The sequence below is a fragment of the Canis lupus genome, chromosome 4, assembly GCF_048164855.1.
Source record: "Canis lupus baileyi chromosome 4, mCanLup2.hap1, whole genome shotgun sequence".
Taxonomy (NCBI): Eukaryota; Metazoa; Chordata; class Mammalia; order Carnivora; family Canidae; genus Canis; species Canis lupus.
This window is the reverse complement of record NC_132841.1, coordinates 17,460,647-17,484,931: the sequence shown is the minus strand read 5'-3', so window position 1 is coordinate 17,484,931 and position 24,285 is coordinate 17,460,647. Positions and strand designations below refer to the sequence as shown.

General features: G+C 33.5%; 1 long non-coding RNA gene across 4 annotated transcripts in view; it reads left to right on the top strand.

The window, feature by feature from the left end:
- Positions 1-24,285, top strand: part of LOC140631910 (uncharacterized) — a 70,682-nt gene that overhangs the window by 21,904 nt on the left and 24,493 nt on the right. The window contains exons 4-8 of one of the 4 annotated variants that reach the window (XR_012029460.1): positions 1,581-1,668; positions 6,206-6,349; positions 7,015-7,062; positions 8,534-8,866; positions 17,730-17,890. This is a non-coding gene — a long non-coding RNA (uncharacterized lncRNA). The remainder of the gene's footprint in view (positions 1-1,580; positions 1,669-6,205; positions 6,350-7,014; positions 7,063-8,533; positions 8,867-17,729; positions 17,891-24,285) is intronic. The other 3 variants (XR_012029457.1, XR_012029459.1, XR_012029458.1) reach the window with 3 other exon arrangements.

Below are 24,285 nucleotides of genomic sequence, written 5' to 3'. Positions count from 1 at the left end.
GCATTTTCCTTGATATTTTTAGTATAGTTTGCCTATTGATCCTGAACTACTAAAAATGTACTATTTTAGAGAAAGTGTATGGATATGTGAAAGGCACATATTTCACTTCAGGTTTAATTTTATTTAAAGAGGTTGATTTAGGGGCACCTGAGTGGCTGAGTCTGTCAACTGTCTGACTCCTGATGTCAGCTCAAGTCAGGATATCTCAGGGTGGTGACATCAAGCCCTGCTTTGGGCTTTGCCCTCCGCAGGGAGTCTGTTTCTTTTCTGCTCCCTCACTCTCTGCTCACATGCACATGCACATGCTCTCTATCTCAAATAAATATTTTTTTATAAAAAGGTCAGTTTAAGTCTATATACATAGTTGTCTGAATGCTAACAGACAATCCATGTTTTTTTTTGTTTTGTTTTGTTTTGTTTTGTTTTACAAGTGTTCTATTTTATCCTGTGCTTGGCTTGGTGGGGTGATTCAAAATGTGGTGGATCTTCTTTTTCATTTTTTTTTTTTTTAAGTTTCAGTTTATTTTATTTTATTTATGATAGTCACACACACAGAGAGAGAGAGAGAGAGGCAGAGACATAGGCAGAGGGAGAAGCAGGCTCCATGCACCGGGAGCCCAACGTGGGATTCGATCCCGGGTATCCAGGATCGTGCCCTGGGCCAAAGGCAGGAGCCAAACCGCTGCGCTACCCAGCGATCCCTATTTTTCTTAATCTTAATATAGGCATTAAGGATTTTGCTTGTGTGAGGAAGAAGCAAACAATTTGGGTCTGATTGCACACAGAACCAATTTATTTGCCATTTCTTTAATGCACAATAAAGTCATTAAAGATTAATAAATATCAGAATGATTTTTTCAGAAGTTAGAAAGTCTCTTAACATGCATCATTCTCCTACACACTTAGTTTTTAAGAATTCAGAAGCTGAGAATTGTGATTGCAAGTTTATATTTTTATTCTGACACAACTTCAACTCCAGAAAATATTATTTTTTGGGTGTATATATCCGTGTGTTTTTCTGTCTCTTTATAGCCCAGTTGCAAAGATCATTTTTGTCCATTGTTAAATATTTTGAAATGTACATATGTAAAAAAAATTGCTATCTCTACACATGTCACAAGGCATCTATGTGTTCATAGTTCAAAATACTTGCCTAAACTCAATTTTTTTCCTAAACTCAATTTAATAATATTATTTCCATGACATATTACCTCTGTATACAAGTCATCAAGATTTTGGATTCCTTGGAAAATAACTGACTATATTTTACTTGAAATATAACACATCTATGCCAGGTCAGAAAATCTTTCTCTTGTCATATCAAGATAAATTTGGCAAGTACCTACTTATTAAAGACATATAGTTGAATACTAAGTTTTTAATAACTCATAAATTCTAGCTAAAATTTTTATTCACTGAAATCTCATATGGAAAAGTTATAGAATTTTAAGACAGCATTTTCTTAAAATAATTTCTGTGATATTCTAATTCATGTAGAAGATAGGATCTTACTTTAGAATCATACTTTGTTTATATTCCTTTTCCACGTAAATATCATGTTTCTTGTGAAACTATGATAGAATGGAGAGAATAGGTGGAGTATTTGAATCCGTGCCTCCAGATGCTTAGATTGAACTTGCCTTAAGTAAAATCAATTAGGATAAAGAGGTAAGAGCATTTCAATTTTATATTACTTTATATTACATTATGTTACATTACTTTGGCTCCAGAACAATTTTTTTTTAATAAAGAGAATTGGACAGATCCAATGTGAAATTTAAGAAGCTATGTTGTCTTCATGATCAAGTTACTTCAGACTAATAATCTGATCTTATTCTTCTCTGTCTTGGCACTTTGAGGCTGAGTGCAAATAATTTAAAGGTAAACTAAAGAAAGATCTTAATGCTAGAACAGAGATATTATCTTCTCCAATCACTTACATTGACTTTGGAGCCCACACTGATCTGCAAAATCTTCCCAAAAAAGTTGCCTGGACCCAAGCCATCCTTAGTCACAAAGGAGAAACAAGCACCTATGGATACCTTATTGTATAACAAAACCTTCATGTTATAATATAAGGCTTTACATTTATGCTTCTCCAACAATTCTGACTTTGGTTGATATCAATGATCCTTCTTCTTAGAAGGAGGTTGAGCACAAGTGTATTTATGGTGCACATCTCACAGGTTGTATATTTACATTTAAGTCTGGGCTTTCCTTCTACACGACTTTTCAAAGTTATCAATCACACTGTGTATAAGAGATAGATACACTGATTAAAAAAGCAGATATGCCTTTTCAAAGAAAGTTGAGATACTGGAAGAACTAAAGTTTCACTTAAGAAAACCAAACTGCTTAAAATTAAACCATTTTTATGGATTCTATTTGGATGATTCAATCAAAGGTATGATTAATCCATTTGAGAGTAACCAAAAAACCCATTGATTTTCTGTAAATAAAACAATGGCAAAATGTTTGTTCAGTGCCTAGAGGTATAAATGTGGCATATTGTTAGAATATGTTTCAATCCTAAAATGTTCTGTTTGGCCAATGTATGTTCAATTAAATCATCATTACCATGTGTTTTAAGAAAAAACCTGTAAGAATAAATGTAAGCTTTCTGAAAACACAGTCTAAATTCATTAAAGTTTCATTTTTATCCTTATTTTAAAGTGATGTGTAAATTGAGCATTTATACAGTTACTTTAGAGGTTGATTTATTTCAAGCTTTTAGGAGAGACAAAAATGTTTAAAATTCTGACATAGCTTTTTCATTGGGACCACGCTATGAAGAACTTACCTAAGTACTGGCACACTACTTTTTAATATTATCTTTTTTTAAAATTCTTAATTTATATGATAAACATTTAAGTTGTTTCCAATTCTTGGCTTCTTCAGTATTAATATTTTTTCTTCCTTATTCTTTAAAATTTTGGTATAATACATATAGCATAAAATTTACCATTATAACTGTTTTTATATGTAGAGTTCCTGGCATGAGATATGTTCATACTGTTGTGCAACATTTACTACCATCCACCCCAGAACTCTTGTCATCTTGTAAAACTGAAACTCTACCTTTTAAATTTCATTCCTCCTTCTTTCCAGCCCCTGGCAACTACTACTTGACTTTCTGTCTTAATAAATTCAGCTGTCCTAATTATCCCATATAAGCAGAATCATACATTATTTGTCCTTTTGTGTCTCGCTTATTTTACTAAGTATAACGTCCTAAGGTTCATCCATACTGTAGTGTATGTTAGAATTCCCTTCCTCTCTAGGCTAAATAGTATCTTATTGTATGCAAATACCACATTTTGTTTATCTATTCATCTCTTGATGGGTACTGGAGTTACTTCCACCTTTTGGTTACTGTGAATGATGCTGCTACATTAGTGTACAAATATATCTTTGAGACCCTGTTTCCAATATTTTGGGGAATATACCCAGAGGTGGAATGGCTGGATTATATGGTAATTCCTTGTTTTGTTGTTTTAAGAAACAACTATTCTGTTTTCTATAGTCACTACATTTTGTATCTCTAACAGTGAGCAATGGTTTCAATTTATCCACATTCCAGCCAACACTTGTTATTTTCTGTTTTTTTTTTTCTTTTTCTTTTTATATACAATAGCTATTCTAATGGATGGGAGATGGTGCTTCAGATTAATTTTTTACTAGGTTTTCTACCCACAATTATTGAGCGAGAGTGAAAATAAAGAGAAGCGGGTAGATAATGTATTAAACTTTCATTATATATTGGAAAACATTACATATAGGTAGGTCTTTCCTTATTTAAGAATGAATATAAGAGATTAAAGTGTGGGGATCCCTGGGTGGCTCAGCGGTTTAGCGCCTGCCTTTGGCCCAGGGCGCAATCCTGGAGACCCGGGATCGAATCCCACGTCGGGTTCTCACTGCATGGAGCCTGCTTCTCCCTCCTCCTGTGTCTCTGCCTCTTTCTCTCTCTCTATGTCTATCATGAATAAATAAATAAATCTTAAAAAAAAAGAGATTAAAGTGCTAAATATAAAACAAAACAAAACCAAGATTTCCTTGAGGCTCTTTCAGTTTGGTATTTAAATTGTTTTTGCTGAAATAAAGTACAAAACAAAAGCTATTTTTAAAAATGCTTATTTCACTCGGTTCATTTAACTAGTACTATGTTTTTAAAATTTTAATTATTGAACACTTTTTAAAATGACTGTTCTCCAGGAATTTTTAGCATTTTATTTAGCACTGAAGTCATTGATTTTTTTAAAAGATTTTATTTATTTATCCATGAGAGATACACAGAGTGAAAGGCAGAGACACAGGAAGAGGAGAGAGAAGCAGGCTCCATGCAGGGAGCCTAATGACGGACTTGATCCCCAGACTCTGGGATCAAGCCCCGAGCCAAAGGGGGATGCTCAGCTGCTAAGCCACCCAGGTGTGCCAATATACTTATTCCTAATATCATTTGTCTCACTTGTAATTATATATTTTTTATTTATTTATTTACTGGCATATATTTCCCTTCCCAGATGGATTCCCAAGACCGATAGATACTTGAGAGCTATTTAGAAAGTAAAACAGATCCAAATTATGAAAAGATTTGTGATGAGAGATTGAGAAGTTTGGGCTTCCTGATTTGCAGGACACATTCTTGAAATAGGGTACAAAATATCTCAAATTAATTGCAAAATTGTAAACAATATACACTAGAGAAATCAAGGTTAAATATAAGCTCCTAAATAAATATTGGGTCAAAGAACAGGATGATAATATTATAAAATTCTTCCACAAATAACCTATGGATTAAAAGCAATTTAAAGGTGATTTGGAAAAATGATTCTAAAATGCTTATGGAAATCTAATGCTGAAGAAATAAGTATGAAAAATCTTTAAAAGAATAAAAAGATAGTTGTATTTTGCCATGCCAGATTTCCATCAACATTCTATATTGTGTTGTCAGATTCTATTAAAAAAAATTTATCAGTGGATTTGAATAATGCCCCGAATGTGATCAAAACATTTTATAGAAACATATCATATTTTAAAGTAGCACACTAAGGGAATAGTCTGTTAAAATATAAATGATTTAGGGACAAATTGTTATGAATGTGGCATGAAAAAGATTAAAACTGAATTTCAGGTGGTTTATACAGTTAATTAATTTGTGTTTCTCTTCACACTTCTTGTATTCCTCAGTAAACTCATATTTATCCTATAATTGTTTTTTTATTCATGACCTTTATAAATTGGTAATGTGATGTTCTACATTTACATTCCTAAATGCCTATGGGATGCTTAATCTGCAATATCCCACAGCAAAATACTGTTTCTTAAATTGTACTGGGCATATGGGAGTTCATCTTATTTTTTCTTAATAATTCCACATGTTATAAATGCATTTAATACAGAAGTATGTATTTAAAACAGAAAAGAGGAAGACAAGAGAAAATATTTCAAAAAATCACAGGAATAGTGGGAAAAAATTACCCAAGGCCATACATAAAACAACATGTGAAATATATATTTCAAAAAGTATATCCCAGGGTTTTTGTTAATTGATGTAAATAAAAAATGAATTGCTATGATTCTTTAGGTACTGTTTTCTTCTTTATCCTTTCATTTATTTTCATTATAAACAAACATTACTTTGGGACCTCTGACTGGCTCATTTAATAAAGCATGAGATAATCTCAGGTCATGAGTTCAAGCCCATGTTGGTTATAGAAATTACTAAGTAAATAAATAAACAAACATTACTTTTGTAATCAGAAGACACACAGACATAAAGCTAATATAAATTCTCTGAGAATATCTGAAAATGTTCAAGCTGAAAGATTTCAGAAGACTCCCTTTTGCCTCCATTTTACATTTTAATGTTGAAGTTAAATATTTTTTGAAACAAAACTTTTTATTTACCAGTATTTTTAACTAATTATCTTTTTATTGCCCTAAAATCTAAGAAAAGTAGTATTTTAGATTAAATGGCCCACTAAGTATTGTACACGCACTCTCCCAGCTAAATGATTCTCCTAGGGAGAGGCTCAAAGAGAAGGATTTAAGGGGATGAAAGGTATATCCGCCCCCTGCATTCTGCATTCCAGAAACACACCTAAAAGGTGTAGATGTAATTGGAATTCAAATGCTTTGCACCTTTCACTTCAGTTCACATTTACACAAGTTATTGACCCTCCGTCAATTCCTGCCCTCTCAGCCCTGACGGATTTTCTGAATTGGTCACAGATCTTTGTGTCATCTATTTTTATGTTCTGCTTATCAAATGGAAGGACAAGGACAAGGAAGTCGAAATTGCTTAGAAATGGTTAGAGACATAGGGAAAAGTCTATTAAAGTGAAAGGTAAAATAACATACATTTTTTATCATTCAAAGTATTAAGGATTTTCAACTGTTTCTGTGTATGATGCCTCATAGATATTGTATAGGAAAATGTCATGCTCTTTTATGTGCAAGACTAAAAACAGACAAAATTTTTCCAAGAAGTAATAATACATGGGAAGTTACTGGAAATATTTGCCATTTTTAAATAATATTTCTATACCAGGTTCTAGAAAAATACAAAAGCTACTTAGCAAGTTTCTTATCCTTTATTTCTCATTACAGAAATGAGTGTTTTAATATATTGTTTTCATATTGCTCGATTTTTAATACCACAAAGTATTCTTTATTTATTTCACAAATATAGCTTGATTATTAGATATAATCAAAACATAGCATTAGAAGACATAGTGGCTATAAAAGAAGCACATAACACTTCTTTTACCTTCAGTGTAAACATAATTTTAATGATAAATTGAAACTATCTCATGAAATTGTTTTAATTTAAATTTAATCAGATGGTTTGTGATAATTCTCTTGCAATCACTGCTCTATAATGATATTTGATTAGTAATAGTCCAATGACATATAGACTTTTGAGAATGAAAATTCACACTGAAATCCCTAAGATCCATAGTTTATTTTAAAATCTAATTTGTATTTGTAATTGCTTTTCTCATTTATAAGATGATATCTTCTTTTCACTGGATTTACCAAGTTTGAAATCATTGCAAGGTAAAATTTTTCTCATGATCATTTAAGTCATGTACTGAATGAAAAAAGGAAACTGATAAATACATCTGTGTATTTACTCAATATGAAACATTTTTTCAGTGTTGGAGTGAATACAATTTGAATCTATAACATCCCTACCATTCAGAAAATAAAAATCTTTATATTGGGGAGACACTTGTGAAAAACTTATAGAATAAGCATCCCTGTCTCTTGCAATAGACTTTCTCTTCATACCAGTGGGAGCATGCTGGATGATCTGTTTGTTCTGTAGAAGCTTCTCTCTGGAGCATTGTTAGGATCTAAAGCAAATAGCCAAGAACGTGGAGAAAGAAAAATTCTCTTACACTGTTGGTGGGAGTGCAAACTGGTGCAGCCACTCTGGAAAACTGTATGCAGATTCCTCAAAAAGTTAAAAATAGAACTACGTCGTGACCCAGCAAACACACTACTAGGTATTTAGTCAAATGATACAAAAATACTAATTAAAAAGGATACATACATCCCAATGTTTATAGCAGCGTTATATACAATAGCTAAATTGTGGGAAGAACCCAGTGTCCATCGGCTGATGAATGGATGCAGAACATGTGGAAGATATACAGTGGGATATTGCTCAGCCACAGAAGGAATGAAAGCTTGCCATTTGCAATCATGTGGTTGGAGGAAGTGTATTATGCTAAGTGAAATAAGTCAGTCAGAGAAAAACAAATAACAAACACTTTCACTCACATGTGGGACTTAAGGAACAAAACAAATGAACATAGGGGAAAAGAGACAGGTAAACCATAAAACAGACTCTAACTATGAAGAACAAACTGAGAGTGGCTGGAAAGGAGATGGGTGAGAGGATGGGTTAAATGCATGATGGGTATTAAGGAGAGCACTTGCAGTGAGCACTGGGTGTTATAAAAATAAAGGGAAAAAAAGAAAGGAAGGATTCAAAACAAAAATACGTACATACACATGTGCATACATACATACAGCGAATAGGACTTGCCAGTGTGTAGACAAGTCACAGCAATGTGACATGAGTCCTACTGGCTCCAAGACAAAGAAAATGGATCTAGAACTGAGGGAGAAATAAAAGGCCTGCTGGAAAATGAAAATTCTAGATTGACTAAGAAGAGGGCATATCTGGTCATTCATGTTTTGCAGTCATTCATGACTGCAAAGAATTCTAAAAATGTAAAAAGAAAATATTGGAAATCTGTTTGTCTAAGTAACAGTAAGATTGTATTAGTTTTGATAGACTACAATCAGATGTAATAGATGGGTTCCATACACAGAAAAAAAGTGGGACCATTTTTAAATATCAAAATAAATGGTACATATAATAATTAGCAAAAACATGTAGACTTATATGTGATTTATATTACATATTATAGTGGACATCAAAACATTTTACATTGGATTTTAAAGAATACCCTGTGTATTTCTTTTTTTTTTTTTAATTTTTATTTATTTATGATAGGCACACAGTGAGAGAGAGAGAGGCAGAGACACAGGCAGAGGGAGAAGCAGGCTCCATGCACCGGGAGCTCGACGTGGGATTTAATCCCGGGTCTCCAGGATCGCGCCCTGGGCCAAAGGCAGGCGCTAAACTGCTGTGCCACCCAGGGATCCCTACCCTGTGTATTTCTTATGATATACTTTGCAAAAGTGAATTTCAAAGAAGCAGGACAAAATATTTCCAGTCACTCAGAAGCGAGCTATCAAGTGAGAAGAAATGCTTTAAGTATGGAATAAATGGAAGTAGATACAAGCACACATTCTTGGTGATATTACTATCCTCTAACTCCTAGTGGTAATTTCATTGGCTCTTCTTTTACTACATTATTTTAAACCTGATGCGGATTTTGTTTAGATTTTTGGATAGCAGTTTTAAAAGTCGATTGATATTTAATGACAGAATAAAATAATTTAAAAGCTTAGTCACAGACAAGCTTCCCTTGTTGAAATTCAATATAAATTGTACACTATCCAAATAATATACTATTAAGTTATTTTATGGAAGAGATCATTTTTTAGGAAACCAGAAACAATCCCTACTTTCTAATTTTAGTCTTATAGGATATAGAATTATGCAAATGAAGCAAATTTATAGAAGCCACCTGTGAGTTTCTTATCTATACACTAACTCATTTTTAAATAATCATTGGACACCTATCTGGTACCAGATATTATGCTAGACATTAGAAACAAATAAGATAAATAAGAATTTGTCCTTGGTTAGCTTATGTTTATCAAGGGACAAAAGATTTATAAAGAATCATGGGCAATAGAATGACTATGACAAAAATAGAAAACTATTGAGGCTGCAGTGAGAATACAAACCCCACAAAGGTTGATTCTACTTGCTTGAAAGGGAAGGGTGTCAGGCAAGGTTGCAGAGAGCTGGTCATACTTGAATGGAGTCCTGAAAACTCTAAGAAAAGTCTGCCAAATAAATTTTAAGCTGAGCAACAGAACGTAACTGAACTATTTTCGACTATATACATGCAGAATATTGTGACTCAATATTAAGAAAATTTTCTCTTGGTACATAAAGAAGGTCCACAGCATAAATCCAAAAGAATGCTTTTACTTTATAAACTTACAGCTAGAAAAATTGCATTTTTATAGGATATTTGTTTGAATGGGGAGGGGAGAAACAATCAGAGTATCTTAGATATCAGACAGGACCTTAGTAATCATTTGTTTCCAATCTCCACCTAGTGAAAAAATATATAAAATAAGATGGATTTTTAAAAAAAGATTTAATTTATTTATTTGAGAGGGAGAGAGAGAGATAGAACAGGGGAAGCAGCACAGAGAAAGGGAGAAGCAGGCTCTCTGCCAAGCAGGGAGCCCATTGCTGGGCTGGATCCCAAGACCCTGAGATCATGACTTGAACCAAAAGCAGGCGTTCAACTGACTGAGCCATCCAGGTGGCCCAAGATGGATTTTTCTAAGAATAGCTTGAAAATTATCTGTATTATCTGTGCAAAATATCTGTATCTAAGACAGATATTTTGCACAGAAATAATCCATTTAATTTTGTGGACATGTAATAATTATGACTGATGTCTATTACAAATTTCTGGTATATAACTTGCTTAATTATTTGGGTCTATGTCTATACTATGAAGTCACACTGAATATATCTGAAGTGTCTTCCCTATTATGAAAGTTGGAAGTTTTCCACTACTGAAAAACATATATCTGAAAACAGATAATCTTTCTAGACATTAATTGGCATTGTTAAAATTTTAATGTATTGTTTATGTGCTATTTTCAAATTTATATAGAATGTATTAGAGGTTCAAATTTGTAATAACATATTTACAATTAATTTCTATAAGCTATAACTATATTTTTCTAAAGATGTTTTTATTCACCAAATGTTGACATAAAAATAAAGGATTTAGTCTTTCAATTTCCCATAATATAACTGCCTTTAATATTGGATAGAAAAAATATAGAGATCCCTAAAATATTTTATTTACATATTTACCCATCTATGAACAAAAAGCATTAATTTTCTAGGAATAGTTTAGAATATTTATTGAAAATATGGTCCTTGGACATTATAGGAAACTTATATTTAAAAGTTAAAATGTTGTTTCAATTTTGTTGTTGTTGTTACAGAAGGATTTAAATAAAAATATGTCAAGAGTATATTTGCAAAGAGGAAATAAGCAATTCAATTTAAAAAATATTTTTTTCTCTCTGTAATTAAAATCCTTTAACAGCACTACCAACATTTTAGGAACTAAAATTCTGAACATATTAACACAAATCTCATAATAAATATGAATATAAATGCAGCCTCTTGATTTTTTAAAGATTTTATTTATTCATGAGAGACACAGAGAGAGAGGCAGAGATATAGGCAGAGGGAGAAGCAGGCTCCACAGGGATCCTGATGCGGGACTCGATTCCAGGACTCCTGGATCATGACCTGAGCTGAAGATAGATGCTCAACCACTAAGCCACCCAGGCATCCCACAGTCACTTGATTAACTGACCAAAACAGCAGGGATTGTGATATTGTGGGGGTGGGAGTGGCAAGTGCTGGTATTTCAGATAGTAGTCTAGAAATTCAGTGGCAGCAACCTGCTTATAGATCAGTATGTTTAGGTTTTCAAAATCCTTTGGATACTCAAACCAAACTGCTTGAGGTAGGGACTTAGAACTGGGACAACGGATGTTCATGATGAGCTGATCTATTCCAGAGACTGTTATTGTGCTAACACTACATGCTTCCATATATTTAAAATACACCCCAGCCTATCTAAAAGTCTGAAAATTATCATCACTCATTAAATGAAGCTTGGATGCTGCTTCTTGTGGAGCAACATGTTCAACAGAGAAGCATTCCCAAAGCCAAACAATGCTTGCAATTCACTGTCTATCTTTTTGGCTTTGACTTTGGAGTTCAGTATGAAACCATTCTTCTCAGTGTTCTCGGTGTCGGAAGTCACAGGGAATTTTTCCTGGTCAGCATTACCAGGGCTTCTCATTACACTGTGCCTTCTGTCGCCCCAGAGGGTAACAACCTGCCTCTTGAAGTGCTGCTTCTAAAGGCCCCAGAGGAATATTATGTGCATCGTTTTGACTATATTTTAAATCAGGCTATCCCACATAAATATCAGAAATTGGCAAAAACTTACTCCGCCATCATTACATGACTCTCAGACAAAACACAAAAAGACAAGCTGAGTTATAAAATAAAGCATACGTTTGGATCTGGTTTCTTCATTGACTGAAAAATTTCTGCTTCTTCTGTCTTAAAGCATATAAAATATAAATTCGGCTACATTACTCAAAGGAATGGAGAAAATAATGACATAATTTGTTACTCAGCTTTTTTTTTTTAAATCAGAAAGGCATCTTTATTTTATTTCTTTTATTTTTAACCCTTTGATCCCCTTTGCCCATTTTCTCCATCCCTGATCCCTGCCTCTGTCAACCACCCATCTGTTCTCTGTACCAATGAACTTTTTTTCCCTTTTGGATTCCATGTTTAGGACATGATATGGCATCTGTCCTTTTTTATATGACTTGTTTCACTTAGAATAATGCCCCCAAAGTCCATCCCCACTGTCACAAATGCAAGAATTCATTCTCTTTTATGATAGAATAATATTCCGTTGTAAATATACACCACAATTTCTTTATACACCCATGCCTAGATGGAAACTTAGGTTGTTTCCATATCTTGGCTACCATAAATAATGCTGCACTATGGAGTGCAGGTATCTTCTGGCGCTGGTGCTTTTGTTTCATTCAGGTAAATACCTACAAGTGGAATAGTTGGGTCTTATGGTATTTCTATTTCAATTTTTTGAGAAACCTCCATACTCTGTTTCATAGGGGCTGCACCAATTGACATTTTCACCAATAGTTCACTTTTTAATAAAAGAAATTAGAAAAAATATGAAAGTTTGTTTTATAGATATATCTGTGGCAAATAGTAGACCAAAATAGCATTTTAATGGTTTCTCTCATAGAAAGGTACCTTACTTTTTTCTTTTCTTTTCCTCAAGCTTCATCTCTTCTTAAAATATCCATGTAACTAATTTTAAAAATGACATCAATTTGAGCTATCCTTTTCCAGCTCTTTCTATGTATAACTAAGTCAAATCAAGGAATTATTTTGTCTCCTAAAGTAAAGAATTCAGGATACCATACTGAAATTTTCCAAGATTTCAGTACAATGTCAAAAATGTTAAAAAAAAAAAAAAAACTCATCAAGTAACTATTAAGGAAATATGTGATAATAAAATCTAAGCTTCTAAACTTTCACTTCTTTTCCCATCTCTCTACCTCTTCCATCCCTGTCTTTTTCCACACATACATGCACCCCAACAGGAAATTATCTTCATTTCCTCTCTTAATGATAGATATTAATTCAGAAACAAGTCATAAAAATACTTATTATGGAGTTCATTTATTGCACAGAAACATTTAAAATTCTCTGTAATAATGTACTAAGAAGTTTTACTTTCTCAACAGATTTTATTCTGAGAGATATTTTAGAGGTAGGTATAATATTGCCTTATAACCATAGAGAAAGTCTCAAATTTTCTCTATTTGAGGACTATTTTTCACATAGTGGACCATTATTAGAATTAACCAGTGGCAGATAGTCAAAATGTTTTCAATATTCTAAATAATGAAAATAAAGTCCCCTTCCATCATATTTGGTGCTTTGATCCCATTGAATTATAATGGATACCTAAAACATGTACAGTTTGGTTTTTTGCAGTTTCTATCATGAAACATGCACTATCTTAGTGTAGCCTGACCTGATATACATTACGTATTTGATATCTGCTTGTTGAATAAATCTAAATTACATACAGTAAAATGCCAAAGAGATTCAAAAAGCAGAGAAATTGATGCCAGGCACACCTGGACATCAGAACGTGGAGAACAGTTGGGCTCTTAATTGCCTGTGCCACCCAGGCACCTCCCCCACTAAGTTTCTCCTCCTGTGTTTTCTTTTTTGAGTCTGTTCAAGTCACTAAATCAGAAACATCTCCAAAGGATGATAGCGTAAATAATTGTTAGACATGTTATACCACCTTTTAAAATGTAATGCAATAGAGTGATACAAATATACAAAGACACTGTTGATCTTTGGCAAAGAAGCAATTACAATACAATGAAGCAAAGATAGTTTTTTGATAAAATGATGATGGAATAATTGGACATTTACATGGAAAACATGATTCTAGGCACAGACTTTATACTCTTCACAAAAATTAACTCCAATGGATTATAGACCTAAATATAGAATGTAAACTGTAAAACTCCTAGAAGATAACATACAAGTTTGACTGACTTTTTAAATAAAATACCAAGGACACAATTCGTGAAAAAAATTAATAAATTAGACTTCATTAAAATGCAAAACTTCTGCTCCATGAAGGACAATGTCAAGAGAATGAAAAGACAAACCTTAGATGAAATACTGTTATCCAAGATATACAAGAACTCTTTAAACAACCTGATTAAAATATGGGCAAAAGATGTGTAATTACACCGAGAATACATATAGGTGGCAAATAAACATATGAAATGATGCTCAAGGTCATATATCCTCAGGGGAATGCAAATTAAAACAATGAATACCTCTATTCACTATTAAAATGGCAAAAATCCAAAGCACTGACCATACCAAATGGTGTGGAGGATATGGGCTAACAGGAACGCTCATTCATTGCTGATGGAGATGTAAAATGGTATAGTCACTTTGGAAGACAGTTTCTCAGAAAACTAAACATAGGATTGCCATATATTACAGCAATTGCACTCCTTGATATTTACCAAATGAGGTGAAAAGTTATGTCCATACCAAAACCTGCATACAGATGTTTATAGCAGCTTCATTCATAATTGCCAAAACTTAGGCACGACCAAGAAGTCCTTGTTAATGGATAAACAAAGAAGTACATAAAGACAGTGGAATATTTTGGTGGTAATGATCAAACAGTGCATTATTTATTTGTATGATTCTCTTAGATACTACTAAATATAAAATGTGCTTAAATCTGTTTTATACCCCACCTACTTGATACGTTTTCTCCAAATGTTCCACTATTTCAGATAAAAATTTTAGAACAACTATGTTTTCCTACAAACCCCTCCCACCATTTTATTCTTGCAACATTTTTTGCCTGACTTTACTTGGTACTGTTTGCATTCTGTTCTGTAATAACATTTAAGTCATTGGCTTCCTCTACAGCTAGTTTCCAAATTCTAAAAAGTATAATATATATGTATATATAATATACATATTTTAATAATTTATTATGATATAAATTCAATATTAAAGAGAGAAATTATTGTGTGGATTTTTTAGCATCAGAGCTAATTATTATGTTAGAATTACTTTTCTTTGTCTTTATACCCAACATGACAACTCTTGCACCACATAAAATGTGTCTAGCATCAAAGCAAGATCAATTTTTGTCCTACTCTCCACTGTTTGCTTAAATTCAAATTGCATTTAATGTGTATTTTATATGTAAATGATGGTCTACATATTTTGTTTCCTGGGGCTTTTAATTGCCTTTCTTTTCTATTAACAAAAGTGTAATGAGTGTTTCTTATAGCCACAATATATCTACCCTATCCAGAGTTTCATGTACTCCTCTAGTGTGTTTGCTAGCCACATTCCCTCCTAGACTTTTCAAACTCCTTCTCTAGGTGAAATTCACAGCTGTGGTGAAGATGCTTCGAGGCTCCTGGTCCAGGCAATGGGCAGGGCAGGGGGTACTAAAAAATGAAGATTGATTCTCTATTTAACTATGGAACAGCTGGGCAACTCAACATCCTATATACCTTCCTTTTATGAGAGCAGAACAGCCAGTTTTTTACTCCTTGGTCAAAAAAGAGAGAGATCTTTTCTCAGATTAGGCCGGCAACCTAGTTGTCACCCTGAGATTTCACTGCACTGCACTCTTGTCTTTCCATTCACTGTGTCCTGAATCCCAGATTATTTACTTTATTTTGTTCGTTTGTTTGCTCTGAAGAAGTACCTTCCCCCAAAACATTGACTTCTAGTTCTCTATTAATTTTCAATTCTAATTAGATCTTGCATTTTTTTTCCTTTTAGGATTTATTTCCCTTTATTTGTATCATTTCATGCCTAAATATTTTCCTCCTTCCATTATGGAATTAAGATTTTTTTCCTTTAGTTTTTTGTTGTTGTTGTTGTTGTTTGTTTGTTTCTTTGTTTTCCTCTTTCATCTGCTGGTTTTAGCTGATTTAATGTTTACAGCAAAAAATGAAAAATCCAGCAATGTACTTCCTCTTAAGTTATTGTGGTATTTAGGCAATGCCGGAGTGAAGAGCACTTAACTCAGAAGCACTAACCCCAATACTAGAAAGCAAATAGTTCACTAAATTTCATTATTTTTTGACCAGGGAGTAAAAAACTGGCTGTTCTGCTCTCATAAAAGGAAGGTAAATAGGATGTTGAGCTGCCTAGCTGTTCCATAGTTAAATAGAGAATCAACCTTCATTTTTTAGTACCCCCTGCCCTGCCCATTGCCTGGACCAGGGGCCTCAAAGCATCTTCACCACAGCTGTGAATTTCACCTAAATACTAATCCTAGGTAGTGGCTTACTTTCATCATTTCATCCATCAATTTACTTTCCATATTCCATTTTCCAGAAATTTATTAAGAGTTCTCATCTGCTGATAACCATATCATATGCTGCTTGATAGGGTTTAGGAGATTATTCCTTTGTGTAGTTTTCACTGAATAACAATGAGATTTCAGAAGGAAAAGGAGACAAATGCCTGCTCTCCAGCCATGATTTAAATAGAAACTTAAAGCTAACTTTCATATTCTTATTTTGAATAGAAAATGTCAACATACATAAATCCAATATATGTGTAAAATTTCTGTTGTAAAAAAAACAATTTTCCCCATTAACTTTACTTGCCCCCTAAAAGTTATTCACCTCAAAATACATTATCTTAAGGTGATATTTTGAAATTAAGGTGTATTACTTCTCAACAGATGGAGATGAGTAGAGATTCTGTTGGTAATCAGTTTACTTGGGGAAAAATAGCACTTCTGAAATGAGCTATTTGACTTGCATATTACTGTGCAAAATAATAAAATATACCCTGCTAAAAAAAGTTATTTCAAAGTATTTTCCTGATAAGATTCTTGGCTGCTTCAAGGCATGGAACACAATTTGGTAGTTTCTATTTGCTTTCTTTACAATAGAGTTCATAGATCAAGTTGATGGACCATCAACCATTAATTAGTTATTATATAAACACATTTAGCAGCTGCATTTATTCCATAAACAAAGGCAGGTCAAATATGTCATCACAAAAATGGATCTAAATTGGTTGTACATAGCCTGTAATTTATTATTCAGATATGAAAAATGATTTTTGGTAATGAATTTCTCATATAACTCATCGAGTTTATTTTCTAAACTCTAAAGAAACCATTAATTTGCCTTGTTATAATAATCTGTTTTAATGGGCCTTTCAGAACTCCCTATATGGCTACTAATGACTGAATATAAAAGGCATCTCATGTTTCATCTATTCCTAGTTTTATTTTCATTAATCATCACGGAATCATTGAAGCACTGACATTTTTCTACACAAATCAACAGCTGAGCACATCTAAAAAAAGCACATCTAAAAAAATAACAGTTTGTGTAAAACTGAAGAGCCCTTCCAGAATGGAATGAAACAGGCAATTCCCTTGTATCACGAGTCTTTGACAAGGAGATCTTGAAGATGGACCTTGCAAAAGTCATTTACATATTAGGTGTTCTGAGTTCTGTGAAAATTCGGAAGAACTCCAAGGACCCATGCCTCCTCCCTGGGAAATCCATGTATCAAAGCCAGTTAGTTGTTGATATGGTATTTCCAATAGTAATAATGGCCTGTGATATTACTGCACTAGCAAATATGACCTCACCAATTCTTGGCCAGCAGTTTCCTGATCTACATGGGCTACTTTGGTTTGACAATTTTTTTGGAATATAAATATAAATATAAATATAAATATAAATATAAATATACTGAATATATATTATATACACTGAAGTTGTATTTTTAAAAATTACCATTGCCATGCCACCTAAGTTTGATTATGGTTTTGGGTCATTTATCTAGGACTCATTTTTTTTTTCCTTTTTAGATTTTTTATTTATTTTTTCATGAGAGACACAAAGAGAGAGGCAGAGACAAAGGCAGAGGGAGAAGCAGGCTCCCTGCAGGGAACCCGATGCAGAATCCATCCCAGGACCCCAGGATCACAAAATAAGCCAAAGGCAGACATTCAACCACTGAGCCACCCAGGTACCACTATCTAGAACCCACTTCTATAAAAGTTTAGTTGCTCTACCCAACATATGTTCTTACCAAGAATTTATGATTTATCTTAACTGTCATTAAAAGTTTGATGATAGATTACTTACATAGCAAATTTGCCTCTGTTTGAGATATTGTCTTCATAACTTTATCAGCTTTACAAAGGACATTTTCCCAGATAATAAAAAGTAGGGTGTGTGTGTAAGAAAGAACCTTAAAAACTGCAGTAAATTGCCAAATGACATTCACTGTAAAAAACATTAAAAAGGTATAGCATAAGAACTTTGAGATCATAAAGGCAAGGTTTGCATATAGTTGGTATTTCCATTTTGTTGTTGTTGATATTTAGGGATGATGAGAAAGGGTTTTGTAGAAACATTATTTTCAAATTATTCTTAATGAAGACAGAACATAATATTAAAATAGTTTAGCATACTATACTTACAGTGAGCATTTTAACGTGCACATAAACTACCGATAATGTTGTTTATGACTTACAATATAAAATGTAATGGCATATGGTTCTAGTTCCTCCTGCCATTGAACAATTATTCAGCATCTAGTTTAGGCTTTGAAGATCTAGCAATGTACAAATCAGACAGAGTCTCCGTTCTCCTGAAGTTGTATATTCTCATATGTTGATGTTTTTTCCTGTGATGTGGTTTCTATACAATACTCTTATTTGCCTTGTATCTGCCAGTCAAATTCATGCGTTAAGGTCCATCTTGTCTTTTATTTCTTTTATGAAGCATCCTTGAGATCACTTCTCCTTAACTCTAGATGTTTCTCAACATAAATTTTATAAAATAGTATGCAATTTCAATTGAAATACATTATAATATAATAGTTTCAAGAGAAGGCCCTGGAACTAGAGTGTTTAGATGAATGGTACCTCTGGCACTTATTTTAGCAATATTTTATTTAACCACTTGGTGACTCAAGTATCAGATGTACAAAATGAAAATAAGAATATCAATTTCTTTTTAAAAGTATTTTATTTATTTATTTATTTATTTATTTATTTATTTATTCATGAAGGAGAGAGAGAGAGAGAGAGAGAGAGAAGCAGAGACACAGGCAGAGGGAGAAGCAGGTTCCATGTAGGGAGCCCGACGTGGGACTCGATCTTGGGTCTCCTGGATCACGCCCTGGGCAGAAGGTGGCGCTAAACCACTGAGCCACCCCGGCTGCCCAGAATATTAATATCTTAAGACATTGTGAGGAAAAACGGAGTTATCCAGTTTATAAGCAAAGTATGTAACAAAGTGCTGTCATAAAACACTAAAGAATGTTAGTTGTAATTCTATTACTATTAATAGTATTACTGTTGCATCACATTGTGCAATGGTTCTGTTCTCTAGGGAAAAGTGTAGTTGTTAGAAGACAGGTAATGTCTTACTCATTATTACAGTACCAAGGTTTATTATTTCTTAAATATTTAATCTACCCATTCATGAGAGACATAGAGACAGAGAGAGGCAGAGACACAGGCAGAGGGAGAAGCAGGCTCCATGCAGGGAGCCCCACATGAGACTCCATCCCGGGTCTTCAGGATCAGGCCCTGGGCGGAAGGCGGCGCTAAACCGCTGAGCCACACCGGCTGCCCAATAAAAAGATCATTGACTTGAGTTTAATCCTTAATTGTATTAAAGTCAATATGACACCTAAGAGGGAGGCAGTGACACAAAGCAGAGAAATAAAAACAAAATAGAACAACAATAAAAATCTATAAGTCCCTTACTTTGCAGGGTATAATGTTGGAGTTCCAAAATAGAGAAGATATAGGGGGGTGAGAATTAAGAGGATGCAAAACTGTCACAGTCCTCTGTACATTAAGCATAGTTGTTAAACTTTTTGTGCCCAAATTCTTTCATCTACCTAATGAAGATTGTAATAGAGATACTTCAGTGTGAACATGCTTTACACACACATAGAATATTGCAACAGGAAGCTGTGTGACATGTAATGCAATTTCATTTATTCATTCAGCACTTTTTTTTTTTTTTTAGAATTTCCAACGGTCTTTTTTTATTTTCAAGTATTTTGATTTCAGTATAGTTCACATACAATGTTATGTTAGTTTCAGGTATACAATATAGTGATTCAACAATTCTATACATTACTTGGTGCTCATCACCATAAGTGTACTCTTACCGCCCATTATCTATTTCATCCATCTCCTACTCACCTCCCCTCTGGTAATCATCAGTTTATTCTCTATAGTTGAGTGTCAATTTCTTGGTTTCTTCCTTTCTATTTTTTCCTTTGCTCATTGTTTTGTTTCTTAAACTCCACGTATGAGTGAAATCATATGGTATCTGTCTTTCTCGGATGGACGTATTTCACTTAGCATAATACTCTATCTCCATCCATCTCATTGCAAATGGCAAGATTTCATTCCATTATATATACATATATATATATATATACACATTATATATGTCTATATTACCCAAGGCGATCTACACACATAATGAAATCTCTATCCTATAATCCTAAAATGTGTATACATATATATGTATATATGTATATGTATATGTATATATAGTATATATAAAATATATATAAACTATATAAAAATACTGTATATGTATGTATATGTATATACCATGCCTTCTTTATCCATTCATCTATCAGTGGACACTTGAGCTGAACCCATAATTTGGGTAGCAAATTATGCTGCTACAAAATAGGGGTGTATGTATCCCTTTGAATTAGTGTTTGATATTTGGGGGTAAATACAGAGTAGTGCAATTACTAGATCATAGGATAGTTCTATTTTTAACTTTTTGAGTAGCCTCCATACTGTAGTTTTCCAAGTGACTGCACCAATTTGCATTCTCACCAACAGTGCACAAGGGTGTCTTTTCCCCCCACATCCTCACAAACACTTGTTGTTTATTGTGTTGTTGGTTTTAGCCATTCTGACAGGTGTGAGGTGATATCTCCTTGTAATTTTGATTTGTATTTCCCTGATGATAAGTGATATTGAGCATCTTTTCAAGCGTCTGTTAGCTATTGGGATGTCTTCTTTGGAGAAATGTCTGTTCATGGTGTTTGCTCACTTTTAAGGATTATTTTTGGGGGTGTAGAGTTATATCAGTTCTTTTATATATTTTGGATACTAAATTTTTATCAGATATGTTATTTGCACATATCTTCTCCCACTCTATAAGTTGCCTTTAATTTTGTTGGTCATTTCCTTCACTGCACAGAAACGTTTTATTTTGATGTAGTCCCAATAGTTTATTTTTGCTTTTATTTTCCTTGCCTCAGAAGACATCTCTAGGAAAATGTTGCTATGATAGATGTCAGATAAATTACTACGTGTGCTCTCTTCAAAGATTTTTATTGTATCAGATCTCAAATTTAGATCTTTAATACATTTTGTATTTATTTTTGTGAATTGTGTAAGAAAGTGGTCCAGTTTCATTCTTTTGCATATAGCTGTCCTATTTTCCCAACACCATTTGTTGTAGAGACTGTCTTCTTCCCATTGGATATTCTTTTCCACTTAATTGAAGATTAATGGACCATATAATTGTGGGTTTATTTCTGAGGTTTCTATTCTGTTCCATTGATCTATGTGTCTATTTTTGTACCAATACCATACTGCTTTTATTAGTACAGCCTTCTAACATAACTTGAAATGTGGAATTGTGATGCTTCCAGTTTTGCTTTTCTTTTTCAAGATTGCTTTGGCTGTTTGGGGTCTTTTGTGGTTTCATACACATTTTAGGATTCTTTGTTTCAGTCTGTGAAAAATGCTCTTGGTATTCTGATAGAGATTGCATTATGTGTGTAGATTGTCTTGGGTAATATAGACATTTTAACAATATTTGCTCTACTAATCCATGAGCAATGAATGTCTTTCCATTTCTTTGTGTTGCCTTCAATTTCTTTCATCAACATTTTATAGTTTTCAGAGTACGTATCTCTTTAGTCAGGTTTATTTCTAGATGTCTTACTATTTTTGGTGCAATTGTAAATGGGGTTGTTTTCTTAATTTCTGTTTCTTCTGCTTCATTATTGATGTATAAGATGTAATAGATTTCTGCACATTGATTTTGTACCCATGACTTTACTGAATTCATTTATCAGTTTTAGTAATTATTTGGTGGAAACTTTAGAGTTTTGTATATTAGTATCCTGTCATCTGAGAATAAAGAAAGTTTTACTTCTTCCTTACCAATTTGGATGCCTTTTATTTCTTTTTGTTGTCTGATTACTATGGCTAGGACTTCCAGTGTTGAATTACAGTGGTGGGAGTGGACATCCTTTTCTTGTTCCTTACCTTTGGGGAAAACTCTCAATTTTCCCCTAGTGAGTATATGATGTTAACCGTGTACTTTTTATATAAGGTCTTTATTATGTTAAGGTATGTTTCCTCTAAACCCACTTTGCTGAGGCAACACATACATTTTTTAAAGGATTTATAGTACATAAAACGCAGGGAATTATACATCTGTAGACTTTGAAGGTGACTTTATGGCATAAAACTATGGATACAGCTTCTAATCGATACCTCCATCTACTCTTGATAACAAGAGACTGAATGTTATAATAAGAGAATATAGTTTTTTATGTTGTCATGGCATGAAACTTGCCTGGACTCTCTTAATGTTAACAAATGTCCCTTTACCACAAGAAAAATTACATTTCTGGGCAGCCCGGGTGGCTCAGCGGTTTAGCGCCTCCTTCAGTCCAGGGAGTGATCCTGGAGACCTGGGATGGAGTCCCATACCTGGCTCCCTGTGTGGAACCTGCTTCTCCCTCTGCCTGTGTTTCTGCTTCTCTCTCCCTCTCTCTCTCTCTCTCTCTCTCTCTCTCTCTGTCTCTCATGAATAAATAAATAAAATCTTAAAAAAAAAGAAAAATTACATTTCTGAAGTGTTGCTTTACCTCTTTGTACAGTTAGGCTGAGAACAAGTTTACAAGAATGTAAAATATAGAAAGGCTTTTATCAACAAATAGCAAGATCATAAACCACAACAATCTGAATCTAATGATTTCTATAAATCAGAAATTATCTAGGACAGTATATTCAACTCACTGAAAACACTGCAATAACTTTGTGGTACAGATCATTATCTCTTGGTTCCTTAGAATGAGCCTATCAAAAAAAAAATCAACATTTTGGCTCATAAAAATAATCTTCTATTCTCTTAATTTGGGATCCAACTATTTAGTTGCTCACTGGAAATTACATATTGTTTCTTCAGTGCCAGAGATCAAACTAAGGTATCCTCAGTATATCAGTGCATTACTATTCATTTTTTGTTGTATCCTTATGGTCATGATGACAATTCACCAGCTTTTCCTAAACATCATTATATGTAACCAAAATAAAATTAAGATAGGAACAGAGGTTAAAACATACCATCTATTTGATAGATCTTTGTTCCTTTTCTAAATAATCACTGTAAAAAAATACTGGTATAGAAAGACTGAACTCCACTATACAAATAGTTGAAATAAGAGAAAGTTGGTATCTTATAAGTAAAATCTATGTCTTTATTTAAAAGAAAAAACAACAACATGAATGCATCTATTATGGATGTTACCTCTAAATATTGATAAAATTTAACAAGAAGTCTAATAAAAATATGCAATCTGCCTGGGAATTATCTGATTTATTTTGAAAGCTAAAATGAGAAATTATGATGATAGTGATGTTAATGATAAAAGTAACCATGTTGACACAACAAAAGAAATTCTGGTTACATGTGGAAACTTAAGAAAAAGAAATCTGGAAATTATCTCTTTCTGTGACCCATATTGACTGAAACAGTAATAGTAATAATTAACAGGAGTGGTAATAATTATAGTTAAAGCAATGTTTAAACTACTGCTGAGTTGGAGTGCTGGGGTGGCTTAGTCTGTTAAGCCCCCAACTCTTGGTTTTGGCTTAGGTCATGATCTCAGGATCATGGAATAAAGCCCCATGTCAGGCTCTGTAGTCAGTGCAGTGTGCTTAGCCCTCTCTCTCTGCTCCTCTCCTGGCTCACTCTTTCTTTAAAATAAATAAATAAAATCTTAAAAAAAATATTACTGCTGGGGGGCACCTGGGTGGCTCAGTGGTTGAACATCTGCCTTTGGCTCGGGTCATGATTCCAGGGTCCTGGGATAGAGTGCTGCATCCAGCTCCCCAGAGGGAGCCTGATTCTCTCTCTGCCCATGACATGATCTTGGAGTCCCGGGATGGAGTCCCACATCGGGCTCCCTGAATGGAACCTGATTCTCTCTCTGCCTATGTCTCTGCCTCTCTCTCTCTATGTCTCTCATGAGTAAATAAACAAAATCTTTTTTTAAAAAAAATACAGCTGAATGATTTGTAATTTGGTTTACCAATGGTTAAATAAAACTTGAAAAAAAATTTCCAC